This window comes from Protopterus annectens, chromosome 12.part0, assembly GCF_019279795.1.
Source record: "Protopterus annectens isolate FY-2018-M chromosome 12.part0, PAN1.0, whole genome shotgun sequence".
In the NCBI taxonomy this organism is placed as follows: Eukaryota; Metazoa; Chordata; order Ceratodontiformes; family Protopteridae; genus Protopterus; species Protopterus annectens.
Window position 1 is genome coordinate 224,343,841 of NC_056746.1, and position 27,788 is coordinate 224,371,628.

The 27,788-nt window shown below is 38.4% G+C and overlaps 1 protein-coding gene across 1 annotated transcript in view; it reads left to right on the forward strand.

The window, feature by feature from the left end:
• Positions 1–2,987: 2,987 nt before the first annotated feature.
• Positions 2,988–27,788, forward strand: part of LOC122816471 — a gene marked incomplete in the record, with an annotated part of 540,921 nt that continues 516,120 nt past the window's right edge. Inside the window, 1 exon segment of the mRNA XM_044089292.1 lies at positions 2,988–3,148.

Consider the following 27,788-nt stretch of genomic DNA (forward strand, 5'->3'; position numbering starts at 1 on the left):
TTCTGACTTATGTAAACATCCACTAAACCCATGATCTTTTTTCCATTTATCTAAATATTTTACGTTCTTTGGGTGTAAATCAAACATAAACTTTTCATCTTCAGTTTGTCGTCACCTTTGACGCAACTGGTTCCTGTTCCCATTTCTCTTAAGAGAAACTATTCCTGTTCCTGAGATCTCTTGTATATGGAATTTATTCACATATACTCCTTATACTTTGAGAAAATTTAATTTCTCCCTTGACTAGTCCCTTAAAATTTAGACAAAAATTCCAATCAGAAACAACAAAAAATAGCTTTTCTTTTTGCTTACCTTTGTGATTCCTCCGCCCTGTTTCGCTGCCACCTCACGGATTGAATCTGGAAAGAGTGACTGGCCTCTAATTTCAACCTGTTTCAGTTGGAGGTCTTTCATTCGAGGAGAGCCTGATTTCTCTCCACCTGCGCAGGTTTTCAGCCTCTCTTTGTTCGATTCGCGCCGTGCAGGGGCCGCCCTAACGTTGGGCGCCAGTTATGTCGAAAGATTTTACTCTTCTAACATATTCTGGAAGAATCACACCAAGTTCTTGTAAGCAAGTAAAACAGCTTTATTTTACATGCATGGAGATCTGCTACATGATAGTAATATGCCAGCAGTCTGGCTACTTGTACTTTAAGTTCTCCTTATATAGACCCTCCTGCACGTACATACACGTAGCACAGAGGACTTTCATTAAAATTGATAGTTTGATTACTTGTTTTTACCAGCCAGTACCACAGTTATTCTTGCACCATTAACTTCCTTATCAGTAGTTTAAGATTAACTCCTGCATTCCTCAGTGATCAACATTTTCCAGAACATTTCAGTTTGCACGCAGTGAACATTTTTCTGCTTAACCCTTTAAATACAGAATACAAAATATGTTGACTTCAGTATTTTTCCACAAGTACATAAGTGACTAAGCGGAAAAACTACTTGCCAACGTTGCATTTTGGCAAACTGAATGCCTAGAATGAATGATTCATAGAACAGAACAGGCAGATGCATGCACTGTGTGGGAGTCACGAAGTGTGCCTATATCTTCTCAAGATGTTAAACAATGCAGGGAGTGGGAAATGTCAGTAAGTATCACAGCAAGAGAAAAGACCAAGCAAGCTTTGACCAAATTGCAGCTGAATATATTAAAAATCATCAGTTGAGTTAACTGAATTTATGGAACACTCCATATTTTTCACGTTCTTTGTTTTCAAGAATCAGGAACAAAACAAAAAATAACGGGAAAGAAAGGCTCAAAATTTGTGACAGTTTGCATGGTATTGTAACTATGAAAAGTTTAACAAAACACCTTTTGCCAAAACAATGGGAACAAAATTCTAATGTCTGGCATTACTGGCTGATTTATCAGCCCCCCCCCCCCCCCCCAGGCAAATTCATAGATATTTGAAGAAGGCCCACAGTAAAGGAATTATTGTAAAGTCAGTGGGCATTCTGACCAGTTTGACTTGTGTAACGCTTCTTACAGCAGAATTATTTAACAAGTTACGGGTATTGGGAGATCGAGCCTGAAGACAGGAGCCAGCACTGGAAAAAATACTGCAGTTTGATTAAATTGAGGAACCGGGCTTTGTCTCAACTACACGAAGTACAAAACAGTGAAATGAGCAGGGTTTTAGTTGTAAACAAGTGGACATATAAAATGCCTTCTTACATACCATTCCTCATAAAATTTGTAATTTTCGGGCAAATCATTGAGGATTGAAGTCACTAAATAGTACTATATAGTGACAGATATTGGAGTTTCAGACTTCTATCCTTCAGATAATGCATAATAAACGCCAAACCTGTTATTCTAGCAATTTTTTAATAAGTGGTACTTGCGTATTATTACAACCAGATTTTGAGTAGTCTTTTAACTTTGTTGCTTTCTACTGAAACGGCATCACTGAAGCGTAATATGGAAGGGTACACTGTCAGAAAGTCTGCCGGGATAGCTCTGAAAGGAGTGTGGCAGTTAAGCCGATGATATTGCACACAAGCGGAGTTTAAACAGCAGATTAGGTGCTTGCTATTATTTTCTGTAGTGTTTTTGTAGTCTTAGGGTGGTTTACCATTGAACTGGCTGTGAAAAGAATAGTAAAGGTTTTGAAAACAGATCTCTCTCCTTAACCGACCGGCAGCATATCAAAGGAACGCTTTGAAAGTGGAATGGGACTTGCTTAAACTGACACAGATGCTGGCGGTAAAGGGGAAACCTATTTTTCAAACATTACTTTTCCGACTTCAGTTTTTCAGCTGTTTCAATTATAAACCTTCGTAAAACTACTAAAACATTACAGAAGACGGGTCTGACCTTCATAACACTGTACTGCTACTGCTTGACCTAAACAGAAGCAACCTGCATTGCCGCAAGTTGCGATAATACGTCAGTACCTTTTAAATTTATAGGAGCAATATTTAAAATGTGTACATATTTTTGGGCCTTTGTCTCCCCATTATTTTTGGCTTTGTCCAGCTTTCTAGCACTGAGAGGTATGGTTCTTAGCATCTTCACGTAAAATGCCAAGACCGACGTTTACTTTGGCTTTAAAGAAATAATTGTGTCAACATTCATCACTCTTGGCTTTTGGGACCGTGTAAAAGTGCACGAGAGTAGCCTGTCTTGTGGTCAATTAATCACACACCCTCTTAAAAAGAGGTCTGGTTTCGGTATGTTAAATTAACTTTTGGAGTGTAGTATCCTAGCTTGCTGGGTTGATGACGGACCACTTACGTTTAAAAGTTAGAATTCCTTAAACTCTATTTTCAAATAAAATAGTTGAAGATGGGATCTTAAAAACAAAACAAACGAATCCTGTTTTAAGCTGTTTTCTGTAAAAAAAAAACTTGTTCCTTAGGAGTAGAACCTTCTCAGCATGTGGGCAGGGCAGTTAAGGAAACTCTGATTACCTAGGGCTTTTGATTGGCTGTAGGAGGGAAGTGAGGTGGGTCATCAGGATTTAGTAGCTGTTTCACGCCCTCACACGGGATGATAGTTTAATTGGATTCGGGTTTAAGTGATAATTATTTTTATTCTAGTTTTGTAATGAAAATATTTTATTATGTTAAACTACCAATAAGATACTATTTAAATAACGTGAACGTTCGTAGTGTTCGCTCCATTACACAAACGGTATGTAGTCACCGATTTGAAAATATGAGGATTAGTGGGTGTATGTTGTCAACAGATTTCCAGTGACTAGTGGAATATTGGGGTTTGAGAAGCTTGTAGTGGCGTTTTGTTTTTGTGTGCCACGTTACTTCCCGAGTTTCAAATTATTGTGTGGAACGACGGGAAGTCAAATGATTTGGATGTTTTTAGGTTTCATCACATTTATGTAATTACTTCGTTACCCGCATATAATGTAAAGTTCTGAAAAAAAAATTTTTTTTTCTTTAACTCGTGTTGGTTATCAACTAGAGAGTGTATGTGGATTGGTTAATTATGCTGGCAGTTCAACCTCAATTAAAAAATGAGCCTCGTCTTTCAAAAATGTGCTGTCTCTGTTGGCGTTTATGTAACCTATCGGTTATACGTAAGTGAAGTCTCAAAAGATGCAGCTATAGTTATCATAGTGCAAAAACGGTGTGTGTTGGGCCTGCGGGAAGATTTTATATGCATTGTAGCAGTCGCATTGGGTTTAATACGTTCTTAAAATGGATTTAGGATGTTCAAGTCTTGACCTTTCCTCTTGAGGTGAACGTCCTGAATCCATTTATCCAACACTTTAAAAGGTTATGATTAGCAACTTGAGACTTAACCTTTTCTTGTTAGGGTGTTAAAAGTTTTATTCCTTGAGATTTGCTTACTTTATCTCTAGCCTGCTTTATAGGCAATTGTTTGTTCCCGTTCGTTTCTCCTCTTTTCGCAGAAACGGTGCTACATATTACTAGAAGTAAAACGAGTATGCTTTTTTTTTCACTTGTGAATTCATTCTCCGTTACGAGGAGTTCAAAATTTTCACAGTTATGAAGTTGTAATAACTGATGTTGCATAAAGAAAGACTAATGATTACAACGTTTAGTAAGTTTAATACAGTTTCGTATAGTTAACCATATAACTGGAAAAAATCACAAGTGCCACAATTTCAGTCCCAAGTTTCCATGAGTTAATACTTGGCATGTGGGTTACACATTGAGAATTTGGTCAGTTTGGAATAACTGTAATAGTTTATAATGTTATCTGATGGCATTTCTGACTTGGTTATCAACATGTCACAAATAAGCATGTCCACCACAGTGGCAGGTAAGTTTGGGGGTTACTTGAACCTCTGACAGATACTTGAAAATCAAGTGAAGCAGTTTTTTTCTTTCAGTTGTTTATTATGCTAAGTGTGTGTGTGTGTATAATATATGTATGTATTCATGTTTGACTGCACAAGTTCAGTACAAAATCAAGAGATCTGAGTGATATGGCGCATGATGTTTTAGCTGTAGGAGAATCTCTTTTATACCATGAATAGTGGTGGAGCAGGGGTAGAAGCTATGCAAGGTTCATGCATTTTTAATTCTTGTTGTTTTTTTAGTGTTGTAATTTTAATATGTGTACTGCATACTTTAAGGCTTACTTTCCTACCTTTGGATGTTTTTATCAAGTAAAAAGTACTGCAGTGGGACCTCTTTGGCTTCCTTTTATGCAAACATTTATGAAGAATGGAAATTGCAACATGTTAATTTAACCTATAAAATATGCAAGAGTCCAAATGATAAACTGTTTGCCAAAATTAGAAATATCCTACTTGTGAGTATTCAGCTGTGATGCAAGTGATCATTTAGTGTTTTTATAGCAGTAATGGGGTGTGTGATATTAGCTGTCTTAAGATGTAGAGTTGCTCTTCTGTATGTAGATACACATGCACAGCTGAAGTCAGTTTAATACCAGTAAGTCTGAGTACTGTACATGTTCAGTCACATTTGGAGCTATATATACTGTCCATATCTTTGGTTGCATTAATACCTTAATACTTGAGTGAAGTGTTTCATTACCCATACACACATTCCACTGATGAGGTATCCTGTGTGGTGCTCCTGTACAACTAGTTCCGTTCACAAATTAGCAACCAATGACAATAATATGACCGGTTGGTAGGTCATTTTGATTATTGGCTGTCTGGCACATCAAAGACTTTCTGCATGAAAGTCTGTCTTGGGGAGTCTGAGAACTAGGGTCACATTTAGCCTATTGACGTAGTCATTATTCAGAGCCATGGTTTCTGGATTTACTTGATCAGGAGTGTCGTGCTATCTTTAGCAGTTGCAGAGCTAGGTCTCAAAGTAATTCCTCTGACAGAAGGCAATATATCTGTGTGTGCGCGTGTGTATTTTTATTACACACAGTTTGTTCTTCCTTACACATTACAGATTAACCGTATGTACTGCCATCTTGTTAAATGTTTACCTTTACATCATTCTGAGATGATTTAAACCTTATATTTAACTCTTTACAACTGTTCTCAATCAGTAAACGTAAATCTGTATTATACTATGTTTGTCTCTAAGCTGCTGTTTAACTTTGTTTAGATTTTGCCATTTTGCATGTAAAATGTTACTTTGTTTCTATGTCTACTATGTAGTTTGTACTTCATTTTATGGAGATTGTACTATGTTTTATTGGAGCTTTTCTCCTTGGGCCTCCACTGAAAACAGGCTCCTTGAGCCCAGTGGACCTCCTCTGTCATCAAACTGGAAATAAATAAGTAAATATGCATTGTGTGTCTGTTTTGTGTGCGATTTATTTATTGACATTTGATTGCCGGGAATGGGTAGAAGCTCCTTTTCAGAGGAAACCCCAGATTATTACAGAACATTTTATGCACAATTTTACAATCTTCAAAAGTAAAAGAAAAACGTCTGCAGTTTAGTTATAACAAATTAGCCATAAAAAAAAAGGTTAAGAATCGATACTAGTTTATGACAGTCATTTAATATTTAGAGAAATTTTAGACAGTTTGTAGAGAAATTAAAGGTAAGTTAGTGTAATACAAATAGGAATTGCAATATGAAGTGAGGGAAAACAGGATTATGGTAGAGAAAAGTTCTGAAGAGAATTAGTAAGCAAGTAAGTGAAGGGGGGAGAGTAAGGCGGTATAAGGAATGAAAAAAGTACTTGTTCACATTTAGGGATATAGGTTATCCTAGTTTAGAGGAAGAACAGAGCCAGAGTTTAGCTAGGAAGTCTTTCAGAGTGATTTTGGAAATAAGGGAAGGTGGGTGTAGACCTGATGGATACAGATAAGGAGTTCCAGGCCTTAGCAGCCTTGTACGAGTATCAACAATGCCCAGCAGATTTGCTAGGTTTATAGGCAGACAAGAGTTTTTGGTCACTGGGTCACAGTGACAGAATGGAACATAGTTGTGTTGAATGTCTTTTAGTGCAGGTAGGCAGATGGACGCTGGAAAGACATTGTGTATATGTTAACTGATGTGGCAGTTGTAACCAATCTAGGCTTTTCTTTGCTATACATTGGTGGGTTCTGAAAGGGGTATGTGCTGCAAATTTAGCAACTTTGTTATAGTATTGTTCATTTCTGTTTTTGTGAAGCCTTGGAGGTTAGTAAGGAGAGGAGTACTATAAAGAAGAGTGGAGAGGAGGTAAGTAGTGGCAAGTGCAGTTTTAGTTGTATTGGAGTGTTTTTGGGCTCTGTAAAGCGTCACTGGTTTTTGAGTTTTTCTTACTCAATTTTATTTATGCCGGTTGAATATAGGATTGTCCTCCACAATCAGCCCTAATAGTTTGCTATGAGAAGTAACTTCAGTGTTTTTATCAAGAGAGAGAAATTTAAATTTATTTTTTTCATGAGGGATTTGGGGGGGGGGGGTAGTTTGGTCTTTTTTTTTTGGGTTAAGCATGAGTAGTGAGTTATGAAGCCATGTTTCAGTGGCTGATTAAAGCTTCCTGAGTAATTTATTTTGGTGGCGTACCATGTTGTCAGATGTGCAAATGAGTGGAATTATCTGCGTATTGTATTAGGGTGGCCTGTTGTGTGGAAGTATAGAGAATGTTGGTGAAAATGTTAGAGGAGATGAACAAGGTTAGAGCCTTGCAGTACAGCGGTGGTGACTGGGAGGGAAGGAGAGAGTGTAGAGTGCTATTTTACTGACTGATGCCTAATGAGCAGGTAGCTTTTGAACCACAGAAGGGTGAACAGAGAGACCTAGTGAGGACATTTGAAGTAGAAGTTTGCTGTGACAAACTGCGTTGAAGGCTTTAGACAAGTCTAGAAATAAGGAACAGACTAGTTTGCCATTTTCTCTATCTTTGACAGATCTGTGTAGGTTAAAAGGTTAGTGCTAGTACTGTGGGAAGGATGGAAGCCATGTTGTGTAGGGGATAAGAGTTCTTCCTGCAGGAGATAGTCTAGCAATTATTTTTGAATACATTTAAGTATTTTGGCAAGGGATGATAAGATCGCTGTAGGTCTGTAGGCTGAGCAGGGTTGACATTACATAATGAGAAATCCTTGGTTAGAGATGCTATATTATCTCTAAAATAAGAGTTGAACTGTTTTGCATTTTCAAGTATTGAGTTATTGGGAGAGGGGTTTGGGTTGAATTTTTGGGCGAGATGTAAGATTTCTTTGGTTGTTTTGAAACTTAATATTTTGTGTTTTCTGTTTGCTTTTTCTCTGTCCTGCATTAACATTCTACTCTTTTTGGATAGCCAAATTGCATTATTTGTTTCAGTCCCTTCCTTCTAGGGGTGCAAAGCTGTTTAGGATATTTAGAAGAGTTGTATTGAATTCAATAACAGCATCATCTAAGGGGAGGATTTTTAGGAAGCTGCAGTTAATAGATGATGGTATATTAATGAAAATTTATGGGTTAAAACTTGAAAGGTTACATGTTTTATTAATATGCAGTTTAACTGGATGTGTGAAATGTTTAGTTGTGTAGATTGGGAGATGATCACTGAGAGAGTCTAACATTGTATCTGTGGTGGAGTATTTGCTAGGGTTTAATACTAGGATAGAGTCTATTAGAGAATTGGAGGTCTTGCTGTAATGGGTTGGGCTATCTAATTAGTTGTGTGAAACTATACAAGTTCATGCTAGATGGTTAGACATTAACTCTAACTTCCCCACAATTGTCATTCACATCACCTATAATATATTTTCTTGTGGAAAGGTTAAAGATATCCAATGTAGGATATCTTCCAGTATAGCAGTATTGTCATCAGAAGGGATATAAAGGACAGTAATACATTTGTTTATAATTGTTTGTTTTGAGGAAAGCAATAAGGTCTGCTGAACTGAATTTTGGTGGCGTTTTGCTGTAAGGGGAAATGTGGCAGATATTGGGATATACTAAAGCAATGCCACCACCTTTCCTGTTTATACAGTTATTACGTATGATATAGCCAGGATGTGTGACTTCAGAGTAGTTTGTTGGGTTTAAGCCAAGTTTCAGTTACATCTAGAACATCAGGCTTATGTTGAATAATCCAGGCATCTACTTCAGCAGTTTTGTTTCTTGTAATTCTAACACTTGTTGCAGTAAAAAATTGGGTCACCAGGGTTTGGGATTGGCTGTTGGGTTACAGAAATGTGGAACCGAATTATCTGTGTTCATTGTTATGGGTAGGGCCAGGATTGGGGTGAATATCTCCTAGAAGGATTTTAGTATATTGGGGAATAATGCATTCCTCCTTTTTTTTTTATTCTTGCACTTTTGTTTTGGTTTGACTTGAAGTGCAGTTAATTAGCCTGTATTTGGAATATGGGTGAGGTGCAATATTAAATGTTTGGTACAATATGTGGAGAAAGTAGAGAGGAAGTGGTTGGGACAAAGCTGGAGAGAGATTTAAGTATGTTGAGTCATGGTAGGATGACAGATGGCACAGAAGAAGAGAGGATAAGCTGAAGAGTAGCACAAGTACATGAATCTAGATGTCTGTTATTGGGGTAGTAGCAACGAAGAAGGAAACGAGACATTGCAGGACAGCAGGAGATTCAGTGATGGTGGATTATGAAATGTGGAAGAGGAGTATTTTCTACAAAGAAGAGTAGTAGGTTGTCCTTGTATCTTCTCTGGAATGTAAGGAATAGAGGGGTATTAAAGGCTAGATTGTAATGATATAGTCATAATAAAAAAAAAACTTGGGTGTTTTATTTGGAAAAGAGAAGGATACAATGTGGAATAGATAGGTACTGTTAGAGGGTGTGATTTATAAATGGATGTAATGCAAAGCAGTATGGGAGGAAGATAGTTGGGAATGGGGCTAAAAATTAAAGAGAAGGAAGTAAAAACAGAAGTGTATGTATGGAAGTAGTAAGTTCATTGGGGAGGGCTTTGGAATAAGTCACAAGTGAAATGTGTATGTAGTAAGTATAGCAGAGTAAGAGGGGGTGGGAATTGGCGGTAGGGGAGCAGAGCAGGAATCGCACACTCAGGTCAGTTTATAACTGATGGCAGTCATTTTTATAGCTAGAACAGAGAAATTAACAGCGATGCAAGTAGAACATGGTTTCTGTCATTTCCTGAGACCAAATACCTGGCATATGCAGTGTAGTCTACTGGTCAAGCAAAAGGAGACAGTGGCCAACATGGTAGGGGGTCCTGTTTCACAGAACAGGCATGTATTTAACTGAAGTTTATATACAGCAAGGTTCTTCATGATAAATGTACTTAAATGAAACCATGACAAATGTCTCAAACTTGCAGGTGTAGGGCTTTGTGACAGTTCTGCAATATCAAGGTCAGATGTGACCACAGGTTATGAAACTGGGGCAAAAGTCTCAGTAAACTTGTAGGTGTAGGGCTTTGGGACACAGCTTCTGCAATACTGAGATCAGATGTAGTGACCATAGGCTCTGCGAAGTAAGATATTGACTTGAGTGTAAGAAAAGACAACACAACAGTATATGTTGGCAAAGAAGGATAAAAAGCCCTGACTCTCACACCAGTAATGAGGATTGGCTGGCATGGGGTGGGGAATTGTTAGCTGTTCTTCCCTGAGGATGGGGTAATGGTCTGTCCATTGGCAGCACACTAATGACCTTGCTTACATATATAGTGAGGTGCATACAAGGGTGAGCTGTTGACATGGTAGCTTCATGCAGGGAAAAGACTAGCAGAAGTCACACTATGACAGTTTGAGAGAATTAAACTCCATAATCAGAAGCTATAACTCTTGCAGAGGATGACTGCACAGCTTGTGGCATTTGACTTTTTCATTTAAGAGTAAACTGGTGGGCTGTTGCCCCTGGAAAGATTGACTAGGTCAATAGGGTGGCCAAGGGGAAAGCTTGATGGTCAGGGGAGGTAGAGAGCCAGGAATGTCCTGCAAATTCCTAAATCAGCTCTTTCAATTTGGAATCCACTTTCAAACTGTACGGTGGTATACTGTTGGTAGTGAATCTTCTGTCTATTGCATTTTCATCTTGCTGAAATTTTTGGAAGCTGTTTCCAGTAGTACTGCTCAGACGTGTTTTCGTTGAGTCTTGAGGTGTGTTCTGCAGGTGTCTGCTTCCTTTATGATATATATGTTTTGAATTGGACTTGAGAGCAAAGTTTTCTTTATTTTCTAACCTGTTATTGGGCAGTTTGTTCATACGGATTCTTTTTGAAAGAATGTGTTGAGGCACCCTATTGAAATGTCAGCAGTTGAAATGCTGGACGCCGACAAACTGAAAAAGTCCTTAATTTGCTCCATTTAACATTCTCTCTCTCTTTTTTTTTTTTTTTTTTTAATACAGGAAGGCAAGCTCCCCTCACCCCCCCCCCCCAAACTTATATTTATTTATATATATATATATATATATATATATATATATATATATATATATATATATAATCAACTCTGAGCTTGCTGTACCTTCAACTCTGAGCTTGCTGTACCTTGGAGAAAAGGGAATCTACTCTGAGCTTGCTGTACCTTGGAGAAAAGGGAATATCCTGGGAAGTGGCCGTCTTTGACTTGGTATATGCAAGTCTTTTTTGACTTTTCAGTCTTCATGTTTTGGGGACTAGCTCTAGCAGGTCATGACATTTCAAATGGTTACCATGAGATTTCGTTAAGAATTTTTTGTTGCTGGGCTGTCTGAGGCACTATTGGAATGAATTTCTCCATTTTGCTTATTGGAATGAGACAGGCTTGAACTACTTTATTTCAAAACTGTCATTTGTGCTAATATACTTGGGCAAGCCATAAACTTTGGAGTCTACTCAAATGGCTAATAGCTTTAGATGTGATTCTAGACATGCACAGTTCTGAATATGCATTAACCACAGTCAATAATACATTTACAAAATGGTTGGGTGAAATTGGCATGCAAAGGTATAGTGATACTACCCACATGCCTTATAATTAGTGTATTCTTGGCATTTTTCGCTAGACTGCTTTTTTAGCAAATGTTTCATTTTAAGTGTTCTGGTGTTCTTCCAATACAGCTGTTGTCTGCTTCCATAAGGCTACTACTGCTGAAGAGCACAATATGAAATCACCTTTTTCTACTTGGTTCAAATCTTCCTTTAAAAGGTGTATTCTGACTCTTATTGGAGTTTTGTTTCTGGCCAGTCTTCCATCTTAACTTTACACTTATGGCAGCTCTGGTCAGTTTGAAGTTGTATTTGCTGTCATATCCGCTACAGCAGGAATGTTACGGAAAATGTTCTTAGGAGTATTTGCATACTTGCTGTAAGATTTCTTCTGTAGAATTACTGGAATCTTTAGGAAATGGAAAATTGATAGCATTGTTTAACCATGACTGGGGGGAAACTCTGTATTCTGTTTGAGCTTAAGCTGTGTGTGTGTTACCCTATTTTTGAATACTTAGTGCTGCTGCTTTATATAAATTCTTGCACTCCTTAGAATTTTTGTAGCCATTAAACAGCTTGAATGATCTATGCAAGGAATTGATGAAATTTCTTGCAAAAAATAAAGCTACAGCTTCTTTCTCTGTGAATATCTTCTCTCAAGAAAAGAAGTGGTTCATGTTGTATAATTGGTTATTCATCCCTTGAAGGCTAAACATGATGAATCTCTTATGCTGCAAGTTAAAACTAAGAGAGACCCATCAGAGTCTTCATGGAGTAGTACGTTAAACCTCCCTAAGGTGGTGGCCCATAGGATACGTATGTGCAGATGACAAAACGCCAAAAAATGTATAGTCATACCCTTCGGGAAAAACAAGGTAACCCCAAGCTACCATATAGGTGGCAATCCACTAAGCACAGAAGAGGTTGTCAGGGACCTGGGGACCCAGGTTGACAGTGGCCTTTCTTTTGACAATCGCGTTGCTGAAGTGGTTAGAAAGACCTTCTACATTGCCCACCTGATCATGAAGGGATTCACATCCAGATCTAGTGAGGTCATTGTTCCCCTGTACTCTTCACTTATCAGACCAATGATAGAGTACAATGCCCCATTCGGGATGTATCACACCCGACATCTGCAGCAATTGGAGAGACCCCAAAAGTTCCTCACCAAAAGGATAAAGGGACTCCAAAATCTGTCATATGCTGCCAGATTGAAGAAACTCCAGCGACTGAATGTCTGCTCAGAGGTGACATGTGCCTGACATACAAGACCATGTCCAACCCGGAATTAATGGACATGCTCCACCTCAAAAAATCCAAATCCACCAAAACCTCTAGAGCATGCGACTTAAACCTTAGCACGGATATAAATAGGACGTGCTGGAGGGATAGATTTATCACTCAAGACTCCCTATGCTGTAGAATAAAATCCCAGTCCATGTGAGGCAGAGCACCTCGCTGGCTCTGTTCAAGAGAAATCTTGACCTGTGGATGGGAGATCGTAGGTTTACCCCGGGAATCATATCTGTGTCACTGCTGGACAGAGGCGCAACAAACTAATGGGCACAGTATTTTTTCATATAAGGGGTGGCGTAAGCCACAAAACTTTGGGCTAGGCTTATAAATGCCTTAGGGCAGATAGCCTAGTATAAACCTATGAACCCCTTAAGGACATACCAGTGTTTTAACTACATGGCTTCTGAATGCCCAGGACTTAAGTCTTTACTATTGTATTCAGGCCCATAAGGGTGGGAAGACAGGAACCAAACTTGCAAAATTTTACTTTTTTAAAACTATTATCTAAGCATTTTTTTACTTTCCTGTTAACACTTTTATGGATTGTGTAACTGTATGTAGGAAACAAATATGCAAGAGTCACTGCAATTCAGACACTGGCCTTTTCACTTGAGGAGAATTAAACTTAACAGTATCCTCGCCATTTTAATTTTGTAAAATAATGGAATTGTAATCTGACTGAAGGGATCTGGGTGAATTAATCCCCTTAGCGTGGCTTAAAAATGCCAAATGTGTGTGCAATGTAGTTTTGTGTGGAACTTCCTGACAAGATGAAAAAATAGTTTTCTGTGATCCTTCAACACCATGCATTATGTATTTTTCTTTTTTAGGTGCTTCGGCCTGCTGACTCTTAAGCTTCCTGTACTGGTTTAGAGCCTTTTCACCATGCACTAGGTTTCCCTGTTGTATATGCAAGAGCCATTAGTCAGGCAGATGTGAGTGTCTTTGTTAATTCATAGACGTTCTGGTCTGAGAGTTAATTTATAATGGGCCCTAACCCCACTCGTAGGGAGAAGGATAGGTGATGACAAACATGCTTCTGTGCAATTGTGATGAAAGCTCCATCCAAGCAATGACTTTGAAACTAGTATCCATCCCAAACACCTCAGATTTACAGTAGTATCACCACCTCTCCTCTCAAGGGTATGAGTGGAGTGTCCAGCTCTGTCGGCTGCCAAATCCACTAATTTAAACCCTGGTTTCCTGAGCTAAAGTAGAGTTTTATTTATGCGACTGGAGTAGGCTAACTCTGTGTTGTAATGCCGTGTGATAACAAAACACTTCCTCTTTTGAAACTGAGCATTCTTTGTGTTTTTAAACTATTGTACCACACTTGCAAAGTATCTCCTCCCATTTAACACCCATTTCTTTAGTCTGTGCCTGTCGCACAGATTTGGCCTTATTCTTTTATGCATACATGGCATAGTGCTGTCATTTTACCCGATGCAGAGTGTCATTTGTGCACTGTTTAAGCTTGCATTAGGTTCTTGCAAATTTTGAGAGTGCATGAATCTTTTATACTGGTGCACCTTTATTTTCCATGTCTGCATTTTTAAACGTAGACAGTGTTTCCCTTCCTGTTTCGGTACTTGCTGACTGTGGCAAATTGTCACTTTTGCATGTTTCTTCATCTTGACATATACAGTATTTTTGCTTTAATACTACTTTTCTTCTTGAAATTAAAGAATTCCGCTGTGGCGACGACTAACTGGGATAAGCTGAAAGACACACAACTGTGGCATGCTAGCTTTACCTACCTGACTACCACAGCTGGGCATTTGACCCATTTGTAAAAATTTAGTTCCAGAGGGTGCTTTTCTTTTAAGTAACATTCTTTTCCTGTTCCAGGAATTTTTTTTTTTTTACCTTTGTACACAGCATCTGCCTTTGCCTTGTGCTCAGTCAGCTATGTTCTCTTTCTCGCACAGTGTTCAAGGTGGTCTTGAATGGTCTTGGAAGTGACGCATATTGGTGATGTTATTTCTTGCATTATACTGTGGTGTGCTGGCAGTACTATGAATAATTTTCGTAGTCGGTATTCCTAATTTTGCAACACTTTTAAGTAACCTTCTAGTAAAATAACTATTGTTGCTATACTGATGACCTTGGACTGTCTGAATGTTTTTCTTGGTCACATTAGTTTTGGGATGCATCTGTACACTTTTTAAGGAGTGCACTCCCCTACCCCTTGGAAATGCCTAGTGCACATATGTTAAAGGCTATAGATAACATCTCTGTGACAGCATCAAGTGGTCAAGTAAATTTGCATGGGCATATCCTTAAAATTTTACAAAGCTCCTTATTTAAAAAGGACTGTATATTAGGAGTACCAGGGTGACAAGTGTATTGTGGCATTTAAGCTTTTACATACCATGATGCATGTCAAGAATGTCACCAAAAAAATTCAGGTTTGATTTAAAAGGTGTTTTTCTGGTAGTCTTCAGCAAATGTCATTCTTTTGAATCCTTGTCTTTTATCCAAAGTTTAAACAAATTCACTGCTGGCTGTTTCAGTTCAGTAACGTACAGTTTCATCATCTTATTTTGTATCCTTGTTCCAGAGATTTTACAGGAGGATTTAATTACCATTAGTATTAAGCTCAGTATCCCTTGTAACTTCAAACTCTTCTGACTGTATTTATCCTTGTGATTGAATCGGATTTCAAAGTCAGTGCATACACATGCCACATACAGCACTGAGAAATATTGCTATGTGCTTTACAGAAGGAATGTCATTTACCCCAAAACATTCCTCCATTTTTTTTCTGCTGAATATGCAAACCGTATTTCCATTGTAAACTGTTCAATTCTTATCACCATTTTGTTTCCACTGTACTTTGAAGAAACCTCACAAGAAAGAGCATAGCCTAAACTTAAGATGGCTGCAGGCTGAGTAATCAACTGTTGGAGTTCTCTGTGAAAACTCAGAAGTTGCTAAAAAGCCAGTAGAAGATGTCAGTTTGGGCAAAATTCAGTTACTGTTGGTAGTTAGCCTAGATGTCAAAGACACATGGAGCAAGAAAAAATCCACCAGAAAGAGAGCACTGGTTGAGGAGAAACTTGCAACTGTTCAGCAAAAAGCAGTTCATATTTCAGCTTTAGTGTGGGAGATGGGCTTCCAATTATTTAAAGGAAAGTGTAAATCTGATTTACTTGGATGTTTATAACTCACTTGGGTGAATTGGAAGTGAGCGAATTCCCTTCAGTGAAAATACACTTTTGCAAATTTCACTTCACTGAAGCGTGTTAGTCAGGTAAGGGAATATACCCTTTTCCCCACTGTAGTACGATCTCGGACTTGGTATATTTAAGTAGCGGGGGTGTGCAAGAGGGGCTTACACCCTGCAAAAATGTGTAGTGTTTTTTCTGTTAATTTTTTGGATCGGTGAAGTGAGATTTGCCCAAGTGCATTTTCGCTGAAGTGGATTCACTCACTTGATTCTTACAAATGAGCTTTTGATGGGTCAAAGTCGATCTGTATAGTGTGTGTGTGTGTGTGTGTGTGTATACACCCCTGTTAAAATGCCAGGTTTTAGTGATAAAAGAAATAAGACCACAAACTTCAAAACTTTTCCCACCTTTAATGTGACCTATAACCTGTACAATTCAACTGAAAAAAGCAAACAAATCTGTTAGGGGGAAAATATAAAAATTTGAAGTACAATAAGCTGGTTGCATAAGTGTCCACACCCTTAAACTAATACCTTGTTGAAGCACCTTTTGATTTAATTCCAGCATTCAGTCTTCTTTGGTACACACCTGCCATCACTCAAGTTAACCCCAAATAAAGTTCAGCTGTCCTAGTAGGATTTTCCTGACGTTTACTCAGTTGCCTGCTACAGCAAAAGCCATGGTTGCAGAGAGCTTACAAAGCATCAAAGGGATCTCATTGTTGAAAGGCATTAGTCAGGAGAAGGGTACCAAATAATTTCTACAGCACTGGCTATACCATGGAACGCAGTGAAGATAGCCATCAAAAAGTGGAGAAAATCTGGGACAACAGTGACATTATAAAGAACTGGGCATCCTTCCAAAATTGAAAAAGTGGTGAGGGAGACTGCTAAGAGACCCACAGCAACACTGAAGGAGCTGAAAGAATTTCTAGTAAGTACTGGTTGTGTACTACATGTAACAACATCTCCTGTATTCTCCATATGTCTAGAGTATGGGGTAAGGTTGCAAGACGGAAGCCTTTTCTTACACAGAAAAACACCCAGGCCCGGCTAAAATTTGCAAAACAATATAGTCTCTCAAAAGCATGTGGGAAAATCTGTTATGGTCTGACGAGACCATGGTTGAACTTTCTGGCCACAATTCCAAAAGGTACATTTGGTACAAAAACAACACTTTGCATTACCAAAAAAACACCCCTATGGTGAAGCATGGTGGTGGCAGTATCATGCTTTGGGGTTGCTTTTCTTTGATAGGAACCAGAGGAATTGGTAGGTGACTTATGTGCATCTAATTCTTTAAGCGTATACAATTTTGGCAGTTATAATATAACCCAGGCCCATGCAGACTTGTTCAGTAAAGACCTGACATTTCAGCTTGTGAGAAGAGATGATGTGTCTAAAACTTTAATAGACTTGAAATTATGTGTGAGAAAGCTGAACCTGTCTGAACAACTTTCAGTACCAACAAATTTGCGCATCCCCAGTACCTTTAACCCTGACCCGGATCTTGTTAAAAACCTTTACAGATGCATGTGAACTGGATTTTGAGACATTTGCTTGAAAACGCCCTACTGGTTTCCTTTAATATCTTTGTAATGTAATTTAATGGATGATATCAAAATCAGGCTCTCTGATTTATTCAGCCTGATAAAGGAGAGGGTATCATTATTATGGACCATGTAGACCATAACAAACACATGCTCCGACTGTCATGAGGACTTTTATGTTGGGTCATCCCCGAACAAAATTAATATCTCATAATAGATTTTTTTTTTTTATACGATATGTTAACAAAGGATCAGCTGACTGTGGAGCAATATAATTGTTTGTAATACAGCTCCTAAGTTGGCCACAATTTTTGGTTCATAGGTTCATACTAGGCTATCTGCCCAAGGGCATTTATAAGCCTAGCCCATAGTTATGTGGCTTTCGCCACCCCTTTAGTTTGAATAAAAGCTATGCCTATCATTTTGCTGTGCCTCTGTCAAGCAGTGATGTGCCAGAATTGACTTTTATAAATCCCCCTTCGAGCCATTGTTTATGGCACTTCCTCAGACATACTTCTCCTTTCGGCTGCTCCCGTTAGGGGTCGCCACAGCAGATCAACTGTTTCCATTTCTTCCTGTCCTCTGCATCTTGCTCTCACACCAACCACCTGCATGTCCTCTCTCACCACCTCCATAAACCTTATCTTAGGCCTTCCTCTCTTCCTGTTGCCCGGCAGCTTCATCCTTAGCATCTTTTTCCCAATATACTCAAGACATACTAATGTAGCAAAATTTATTGATGAACAACTGAAGAATTACTTTGGTTTCTGTTAAACGTCTTTGTTGGGATTCTTGGGGTTTTTTGGTGAAATGTAATGACTTACAACAATTCAGAGAGGGATTTTTTCTGACAATTTAAGACTGCATCCCCCATATTATTAGGATAGAATGGTTTACTGAATATTTCACTGACTATGTACATGTTGAACAGGATAAGATAAATACAGTTTTACATTTACTTGAAATGGTTTTACATAACATTGTTATGATGGACAGTATATTAAACATTTAACAGGTGTGTAGCTATGGGCTCACTTTTTGGGCCATTGTATGCAAATGTGGTTGTTAGTATGGGAATTGTTATTTACTAGTGACTTTCAAGTATGTTAGGATGTAGGTTTGTTTTTTAGATTTGTTTATTGCTTGGGATGGTCCTGTTGATTTAATACCAGATTTTGTACAATCTTTAAATACTACAACTGAGTTTTTGAAGTTTACATACCAGTTAGGTGTGAAATCTATATCTTAATTGGATGTAGAATTAACTAGAAAGGAGGCTGGTTTAAAAGCTTGTTTTTTAGAAAAAAAACATTCAATTAAATACTTACATTGTACAAGTAACCACCCATACCATGTCTAGAAAGCTGTTATAAAGGGACAGATGGTACGAGCCGCCAGAATGGTAACTGATATGCTTGACTTCTTAAATGACTTGCACTTTATAGGTAACATGTTTGTGAACAGGGGTTACCCGGTGCAGATGGTAAATATAAAATTTGAGATTAAGAAAACTCAGGCCAGAACATTCCCTTCAAAACCATCATGCCAGGGTATTTGGTGAAAGTTATAGAGAAGTTTCTTCTATAGATGGTATTCAAAAAGAAACTACAGGAATAATGGCATCCGGCAATAGGGTGACACCCGTTTCACAATGAGAAAGTGGTGTGAAACACGCAAAAAATTAAATGCATTCATTTCTACATTTAATGCCCATAGTAAAAATAGAATGGATATAGTTAATAAAAATTGGGCATTTATTGCAACAGATAACTAATGGAAAAAATGTAAATTTCCCGATTTGCTATTTAGACGGGATAGCAACCTTAGAATGCGACAGTTTATCCCTTTTACATATGCAATCAGTGCAGAAAATGACAGTGTGGAATGTGTTCACAATTGCAAGTTTATTTTGGAGTGTAACCAGATGCACTTGGGTTTTAAGTGTATTATAGTTTCTGGTGGCTTTTCTTGCCAAACATCAGGAGTGGTTTATGCTGCAAAATGCAGCTCTTGTCCTGCATATTATGTGGGAAAGACTGAGCGAAAACTTAAACGTGTGTATGAACACATGTATGTTATGCATACAAACGTAGACCATTGCTTTAGCAAAACACTTGAAGGAATTCCCAAGTCATAGCTTTAAATTTGTCATGCTGGAACATTTGCAAAAAAAAAAAACCCAGGTGGGGACCATGGGGTATTTTTTTTATAACAAGTTATGGTGGATTTTACACTTGAATGCATCTACTTATCCTGGGTTAAATGATGTAGTGTCTATTTCTTGAGTTAAAATTAAAAAGCTTTGATAGTTATATATAAGCTATATAAATGTTTTTAAAAATGCATTGTTAAAAGTATTTCATTTTAATATGTTGCTTTAAAATGCTGTGACTTTAAGACTTAAGTTGTTGGGTTGGGCTATAATATCATATGATTTTTGAATGTCTGAAGAAGGCTGGTATTTTCTAGCCGAAAGTGCTTATGGAATAAAGTTTTAAAGGTGTCTTAAAAAGTTTCTCCCGAATTCTGACTTCTGGATTACTACTATTTTCTCCAATGTTAAAGTTTTGCAAAATAGGGGGAATCTCACAGAATAAGAAGTGAAGCAACTGCAGAATATTAAATGGAAAATAAGGGATTACCTCATAATATACATGAGTTCAGAAAGATTGCTGTTAAGCAACTGTTTTTGATAACATTAGAGCACAAAAACTTTTAGCACCAACTTGGGCAGCAGAAAGTTGAAAAGGCTGTCACCAAGCTTAGGGAGCCTATAGCAAGAAAAGTTATCGAGGGATCCTGTAGAGCTTTAGAAATATTTAGGAAATTCTGTTGGAGTCTGTACAAGGCAGAGAAATATAGAAATCAAGTAAAGTTAAAAATGGAAATGTTTATGAAAGAATTAAATATGCCAAAGTTAGAGGTGGAGCAGGCTAATTACTAACAGGATAGGAGGAGAGAGGAAAAATGGTTGTTACTAACTGGATAGGAGGAGAGAAAAAAATGGTTATGTATGACCCAATCTACAGGAAATTCTTCAGTAATAGATGGTATTCCTGTGGAAGTTGGAAGCTAGGAGGGGAAAGAAACTGATAAAATACTCTGTTAAAAACATCTTGGAAGAAAGCGGCAGTAGGTGTAATACCTAAAAAGGGTAAAGATCCACCAGATTGGGCTTCATACAGGCCCATTCCAATACTAAATCATGATAATAAAGTATTAGTCTGTAATGGTTAAAAGAATGGCAGAAGTGATGCCAAGGTTGATTAGGAAGAGATACGAGGGATCGGAGGTGAAAAGTAAAGTAGGTGGGGTTCTCTCTGATCTCTGCTTGAGGAGAGGAACCAGGTGGGGTTGTCCCCTCTCCCCTTTATTTGCATTGTATTTAGAATCATTGACAAAGAAAATAAGGGAGTCAGAAATTCAAGGATGTAATTGATATGGTAGTCAAGAGCAGCTGGCTGTATTTGCAGATGACATTATTTTATACCTGATGAAACCAGAAAGGGACATTAAAAATGCTGTGAGCATATTGACAGTTTCTGACCTTTTCGGGATACAAAATGAATGAAGCTAAAACAAAAGCAATAGCTGTAAATTACATACCCACATACAAATTGGTTCAACAATATCCATACTTATGGGGACATGATAAAATTAAGTATTTAGGAGGATGGAATAAAAATAATGCTGGTGTGGCAGCCAAGGGTATGTGGGAAGAGATTAAACAAACGATAATACAAAAAAATGAGAAAATGGAAGCTTTGTTTTATATGGGTATCAGTAGTAAGATAAAAAAGCAATTTAAATGTTTTAGTCCCTTTAGTCTTGTACACAGGTTGGGCATATTTTTTATCATCCAGAGAAGTTGCGGATAGCAGTTAAGAGTTGAATGATTTTATCTGTGGGGGGGGGGGGACCGCAAGAGTCAAGTGGGGTAAGCTTAGAACAGGGTGGATTGGGATTACTCGAGTTGAAGGGGTATTTCAGAGCAACACAGTTAAGACTCTCCCATACATAGTACAAGCAGAAAACTATAATTCAAAGTGGAAAGAGATGAATGGGGGGGGGGGGCTCAAGAAACAAGGAGAGATTGGGATATTGGATGCAGACCTTTGAGAATAAATGTAATCATGGAGAACATTATATTCATGAAGTAGCAAAGTATTCTAAGAACTAAGCTAACGCAGGAATGGAGAAAGGAGATTCTGCAGGTAGGGATGACTGCAATTGGGGATACAGACAATAGGCAAGAGGGGGCTGGAATATATTGGAAAAAATGGCAAAGGAACCAAGGTATTGGGAACATAACTAGAGAGGGAAAGATAACAGAATAGGAAGATGCCAAGAACTTATTTGGACTGTAGGTCAGAAATTGCCTTCCCTGACTAGGATTGATATCAGAGTATAGACAAAGGGAAAGCAAGAAATGGGGGGATCCTAAGTGAAAGACCAGCATTGGTAGAGTGTTTAGTAGAATCTGGAACACAAGTTGCTGTTAAAATAGTAATAATGAGTAGAGCATATAAAATATTACATGATGATTATGATTATACGAATCAACCAGAGGAGATGAGAGAGGATTGGGAAGAGAGCTTGGGCAAGCAGTTCACAAAGAACCAATAGGGGAGTAAATGTATGTCTCCTAAATATTATGCAACAAAGTCTAGAAGATTTAGGATCTTTGCTTGGAAATGTTTACATAGATATTTTTATACCCAAAGTGGACTCCAAAGAATTTTTCCTCCGGTAGACAGCAAATGTTGGAGGTGTGATGGGGAATAAAGAGGTAACTGGGAACATCTGGGAGTGTAATGAGTTGGCAGACGTTATAAGGTTTTCCTGCAGAGTGTTTTGTCTGAGATGCTGGGTGAGCAAACTGGAGTAACTAGGGAAACTATTTTTTTTGAGCTGTGATAAAGAATTGTGATTACGTACACATAGTAAGGCCTTGCTGAGTCTAATGGTAGCTGCCAAAAAAGCAATTGCTACAAAATGGAAATCAGTCTAAACCAACTTCACTAGAAGTAGTGGTGATATCAACAGAGGACTGGAACTGGGATCTTCAGAAAAAAGTAGGAACAAATTACACGGGGGGGGGGGATGTGGGATCAGTAAATGCAGAGGAGGAACGAGGTTTAAATTAAGGCAGTATTTGAATGAGGTATGTGATGGATGACTGACGGTGACTAGGTGTATTAAAAGTGATGCTTGTTTGCAGCTACAGTTGTGTGCTTTCAACTGAGATTTGTGTTGATATGGCATATTTTCATTTATATAAGTATAAGGTTGCCTTTGTCATACATGATATTTTAATAAAGGTGTTTCTTGTTTAAAAAAAATCTCCTCTCGAGATCTGGTTTGAGTTTCTTGACCTCCATGTTTTAAATGCAAATAATTTGATTATCATCTGAGACCTGATCTCATAACCATTTACATTTTCAATATTTTGTTGTGTTTTTAAGTACTGGATATTTTTGTTTGTTTTAACTTTGATGTGAATTTGTTTACTCTTAATATTATCTTAAATTACTGTTTTAGCCTTTGTTTCATCTATGTTGAAATGTTTGTGCAGTATGTATTTCTTTTATTTTCTTGCTGATTGACAATTGTTTATATGTAGTTTAATGTATTCTGGAAAGTACAGAATATAGAGAAACAGCTGGAGGACAAAGTACCTCTGGAAAAAAATCCCAAATTGTAAAAAGCAAAAATCCAGAGGAAACACCACGGCTACAGTAGTAAAAGTTAAGTTGTCTGAAGAAGTGCTTTATGAGAACTTTGGTTTTATTTCAGTGCTTTAAGATGAGTGCAGATCTGTAAAGTCATAATCAGCCCCCTATTTCCCATTTTTTCTACATGGGGTCTGGTATCGTGTTGACTGTTGCCAACTCTATCGATTGAGTGCCACACTCCTCCCTTCTTCAACACTCATGCTTGACTGTCGCAGATCTTTCACACACTCCATCCACCTCTTTGCTGGACGTCCTTGCTTCCTCTTACATTCTTCTTGTCTGTCCCAAATCTTCCTCACCAGATTCTTCTGCTTTTCTGCACGTGTCCAAACCACCATAATCTGTTCTCTTTGATCTTTTCTGCAATTGGAGCTACTTCAGCTTCTGCTCTTATGTCCTCATTTCTGTCTGTCCCACAATGTGCATCTTGCCACCCTTCTCAGGCACCTTATTTCCATCACCTCTAGTTTCTTCAGCTGTTCTGCCTTTACTGCCCAGGTTTCTGTGCCATACAGTAGTAGCACCACTGTCTTTTCAGCTTCTTTGGCATTCTTCTGTCATAGACTACACCTGACACTCTATGCCAACTGGCCATTCTGATTATAGCTTTGACCTCTTCATTCAGACTTCCCTTCTCCTCAACCACCCCTCCCAGATGACTTGAAGCTGTTTACCTGTTCCACTGTCTTCCCTTCTGTCTCTGTTATCAGCTTCCTCGATTTCCCCAGTTTTCTGCCATTATCACCATCTTATCTGTACTTGGTTTCATCCCATGTGCCTTCAGTTTTCCATTCCATTCTCCTATCTTTTGCTGAAGTTCTAGCTTAAACTCTCCCTATAATGCCACATCATCTGCCTACAGCAACTTTATCTGTCCCCTCTGACCGGTTTGCTAATGTAATCCATCACCAGTATGAACGGCTGTGAGCTCAGAGCTGAACCCTGGTGTTCACTCCCTCCCTCTGGGAAGCTATCTGTGAGGCCGAACACTGGTTCATACTTTAGTTATTGGGTCCTTGTATGCAGCCTGTACTAATTCTACCAGTATTTGTGGGACTTCAAACCACTGCAGTACTGCCCAGATCAGCCTTCTTAGGACCTTGTCATATGCTTTCTCCAAGTCTAGGAGTGCTCAGTTGGACAATCTCTTGCTTCTTCTCAAGTATCTGTCTCGTTGCAAACATCGGGTCAGTTGTGCTGCATCCTGATCTGAATCTGAACTGCTAATCTGCTGTCTTGCATTCTACTACTGTACGTATCTGTTTCAGTCACCTTCTCCAGAACTTTTATGCAATGTGGTAGGAGTTTGATGCCTCTGTACTGCACACAGTTGTGGATGTCCCCTTTGTTCTTGTACACTGGCATGAGTATGCTTATTCTACAGTCATCTGGGATACACCTTTCTCTCCATACTGCTATTAGTACCCTTATGAGCCATCTCACCCAGCATCTTTATCATATCTACTGTGACCTCATCTGAGCCTGCTGCTTTCCCTGACTTCATTTTCCTTAGTGCTGTCCTTGCTTCTTATAGGGTGGGCTCCTCCTCTCTTACTGTAGGCTGTTTCTGGGGCAGTACAGCTTCTGTGGTGTTCTCTTCATTTAGAAGCTACTGGAAGTACTCCTTCCATGTGCCTTTGTCCTGTTGACTGGTGAGCAGGTTGTTGCTGGCATCCCTTGTGAAGGGTGTCTGACTATCTTCTTTATCTTTGCCTTGCAACCTGATATAGTTTGTGTCCCTTACTGAGTCACTTTACAGAAGTTGGTAGAGTGCCTCTGATGCCCTGTTCTTTGCTATTGCAACTTCTTTCTTAGCCAACCAGTAGTCCTGCCTAGCCTGGTCAGTCTTTTCCATCTCCCACTTGTGTCTGTCTCTGTGTCTGTGTCTGTGTCTGTGTCTGTGTCTGTGTCTGTGTCTGTGTCTGTGTCTGTGTCTGTGTCTGTGTCTGTGTCTGTGTCTGTGTCTGTGTCTGTCGAGCATTGAAGAAAACACAAACGGCCAGCAATAAGTTCCAATGCTTTATTCCAACAAAAGTAGGACATAAAAATGCCCCATACGATAATCCAACATCAATTCAAACCGGTTTCGGCATGAAGCCTTCCTCAGTGAGACTAAAAAGTAAAAGCCAACCATGTATAGCGCACACTATATATAGTGTGATACATAATTAGTCAGCCAATCCAAATTGTTTATTATAATAGTGGTTTACATAAAACCTTTGCTTTTATTAAATCCACACTTATGCTATAAAAAATAAAATGAAGTGGCAACCATAAAGTAGTAAATATACTGTCAGTAGTTGCCATAAAGAAAAGGGACAAAAATATAAGTAATTACATTCAGATCTATAATCATAAGGGAACAGCTATATATCAAAGGCTAAGATATAATATTGACAGTCATATTAAATGCAACAAAAATATTTGATGCTAAAAGGTGGTATATATATGATGAATGTCTCCTATGGTCTAGGTCAAGAGAAATAGAACTATATAGACAGAGTGCAATTGGGCACAAAATATAGTATAATATTATATTACATACTGATGAACATCTGTGAGCAAATGGTATTGTGTACCAATAGGACAGCAACACCAAGAAGAACCATACTTCATAAGTGATCATTAAGACCAGGAGAAGAAAAGGCTCCAAGATGAATTATCCAGTATTTCTCTTTAAAAGTGAGTGCATTCTCCCAACCACCTTTTAGCATCAAATATTTTTGTTGCATTTAATATGACTGTCCATATTATATCTTAGCCTTTGATATGTAGCTGTTCCCTTATGATTATAGATCTGAATGTAATTGCTTATATTTTTGTCCCTTTTCTTCATGGCAACTACTGACAGTATATTTACTACTTTATGGTTGCCACTTCATTTTATTTTTATTAGCATATGTGTGGATTTAATAAAAGCAAAGGTTTTATGTAAACCACTATTATAATAAACAATTTCATTGGCTGACTATGTATCACACTATATATAGTGTGTGCTATACATGGTTGGCTTTTACTTTAGTCTCACTGAGGAAGGCTTCATGCTGAAACCAGTTTGAATTGATGTTGGATTATCGTATGGGGTATTTTTATGTCCTACTTTTGTTGGAATAAAGCATTGGAACTTAATTGCTGGCCTTTTGTGTTTTCTTCATGGTTGGTTGGCCGTGCAAGCTCCACGTGAGGGGTATGGTGTTTTTTACGTTGCGTTGATCTCTCAAGCATTGGACAGAGTAGATAGTGACTTAAGTTTGCTATAGATGTAGTTCTTAGACTTGGTTATCAATTGTACTAAAGTGTTTTTAGTGATGCACTCTAATATAGTGCCATGCATTATTACTATATATTTTTGCATATTTATATGCATTAATAGGTTTTGACAGATTTCAACGTTATATATATATTTATGTATATTGTGATATATATATTTATGTATATTGTGATTTTTTATATATATATATATATATATATATATATATATATATATAATTTCTTGTTTTATATATTTTATCATTTGATGATAAATTGTGAAAAATGTCTTTAAAAAGTTCTTAAGGTTTTTTAAAATGATCAGCCTATGTACTGATTGGCTAGAAGTTAATGAGTTCAGATTTAAAATGTTTGACTTTGGATGTTTTAACGGTCTGAGGAAGCATTTTGAGAAATGTGAAAGCACTAACTGAACTTTATCATGTTTTTTCATGTTTATGCTTTGATTAAACGGTTCACTTTTATTTGACTTTGTGTGTGTCTCAAGATTTTGTTGGATTATTCAGGGTTTGCTTTGTCTGAGGCACTTCATCCCTGGGAGTGGTGATTTTTTTTTTTTACTCTTCTCACTATCACAACCTTGCTGTGGGGGATAGGCTGAGATTATGAATACTGCCCTATCGTTACACCGCAGTCTGGTTGCCATGAGTCCGTCATTAATGCTGATGATATTCCTCACTACCTTCTGAAGCCTCTCTCATGACCATTCTTACACCATTTCTAGCCTGTGCCCTTCCTGAGTGGTAGAGTCTGGATCACAAGCCATGTGCCTTTGCTGCACTGCCCTTTCATCTCGTCTCTTGGATACATAGGATGTCCAGCGTCCTCCATATCATGATGTCATCCACTTCCAGCTGTGTCCTGTCAGTGAACCTACATTGAGCATAACAATTCTCAATTCCATGTTTGGCAGGTTGGTTGCGTTTATGTCCAGCTTTTGCTCAACAGAGCTATCCCAGGTAACCCAGGCTGGGCAACTAGATGCTGGCAAGTAGCTTATTGGCTCAGGGCTGCTGGGCTTTATGGAGGGCACTGTTAGCAAGGGTCCCTGGTGTAGGTCCGAGAAGGCTGGGTCCTCAACCCACTTATCACAGGTAACTACCCATGCCCGTTTTGGTGACATTAGTTGACATGACCGAATCACTTGGAGCCATATTTTTACACCATTGAGTGGCTAACCCTGCCAATGCGTGTAGTCTGTGATCCGTGTTCTCCTATCTTGAGGATACTGAGCACCACAGTAGATGCCCAAAGCTGTTGGTCTGTACAACTCTTCTCCCTATAGGGCACCATGTAGAGTCTATGATGCTGCCCGCAGCTCCAATTATTGGTGAGTTTGAGATGGAAATGCTCTGCATGTTTTGTGGACGTGAGAGAAACCCCACAGAGACGCAGGGAGAATGTGCAAACTTCAAGTGGGCATTGGTCCAGAGGTCAGGATCAAGCCTTTTACATGGGAGGCTAAGAGCTTAAACATTATGCCATCTGGTCTATAAA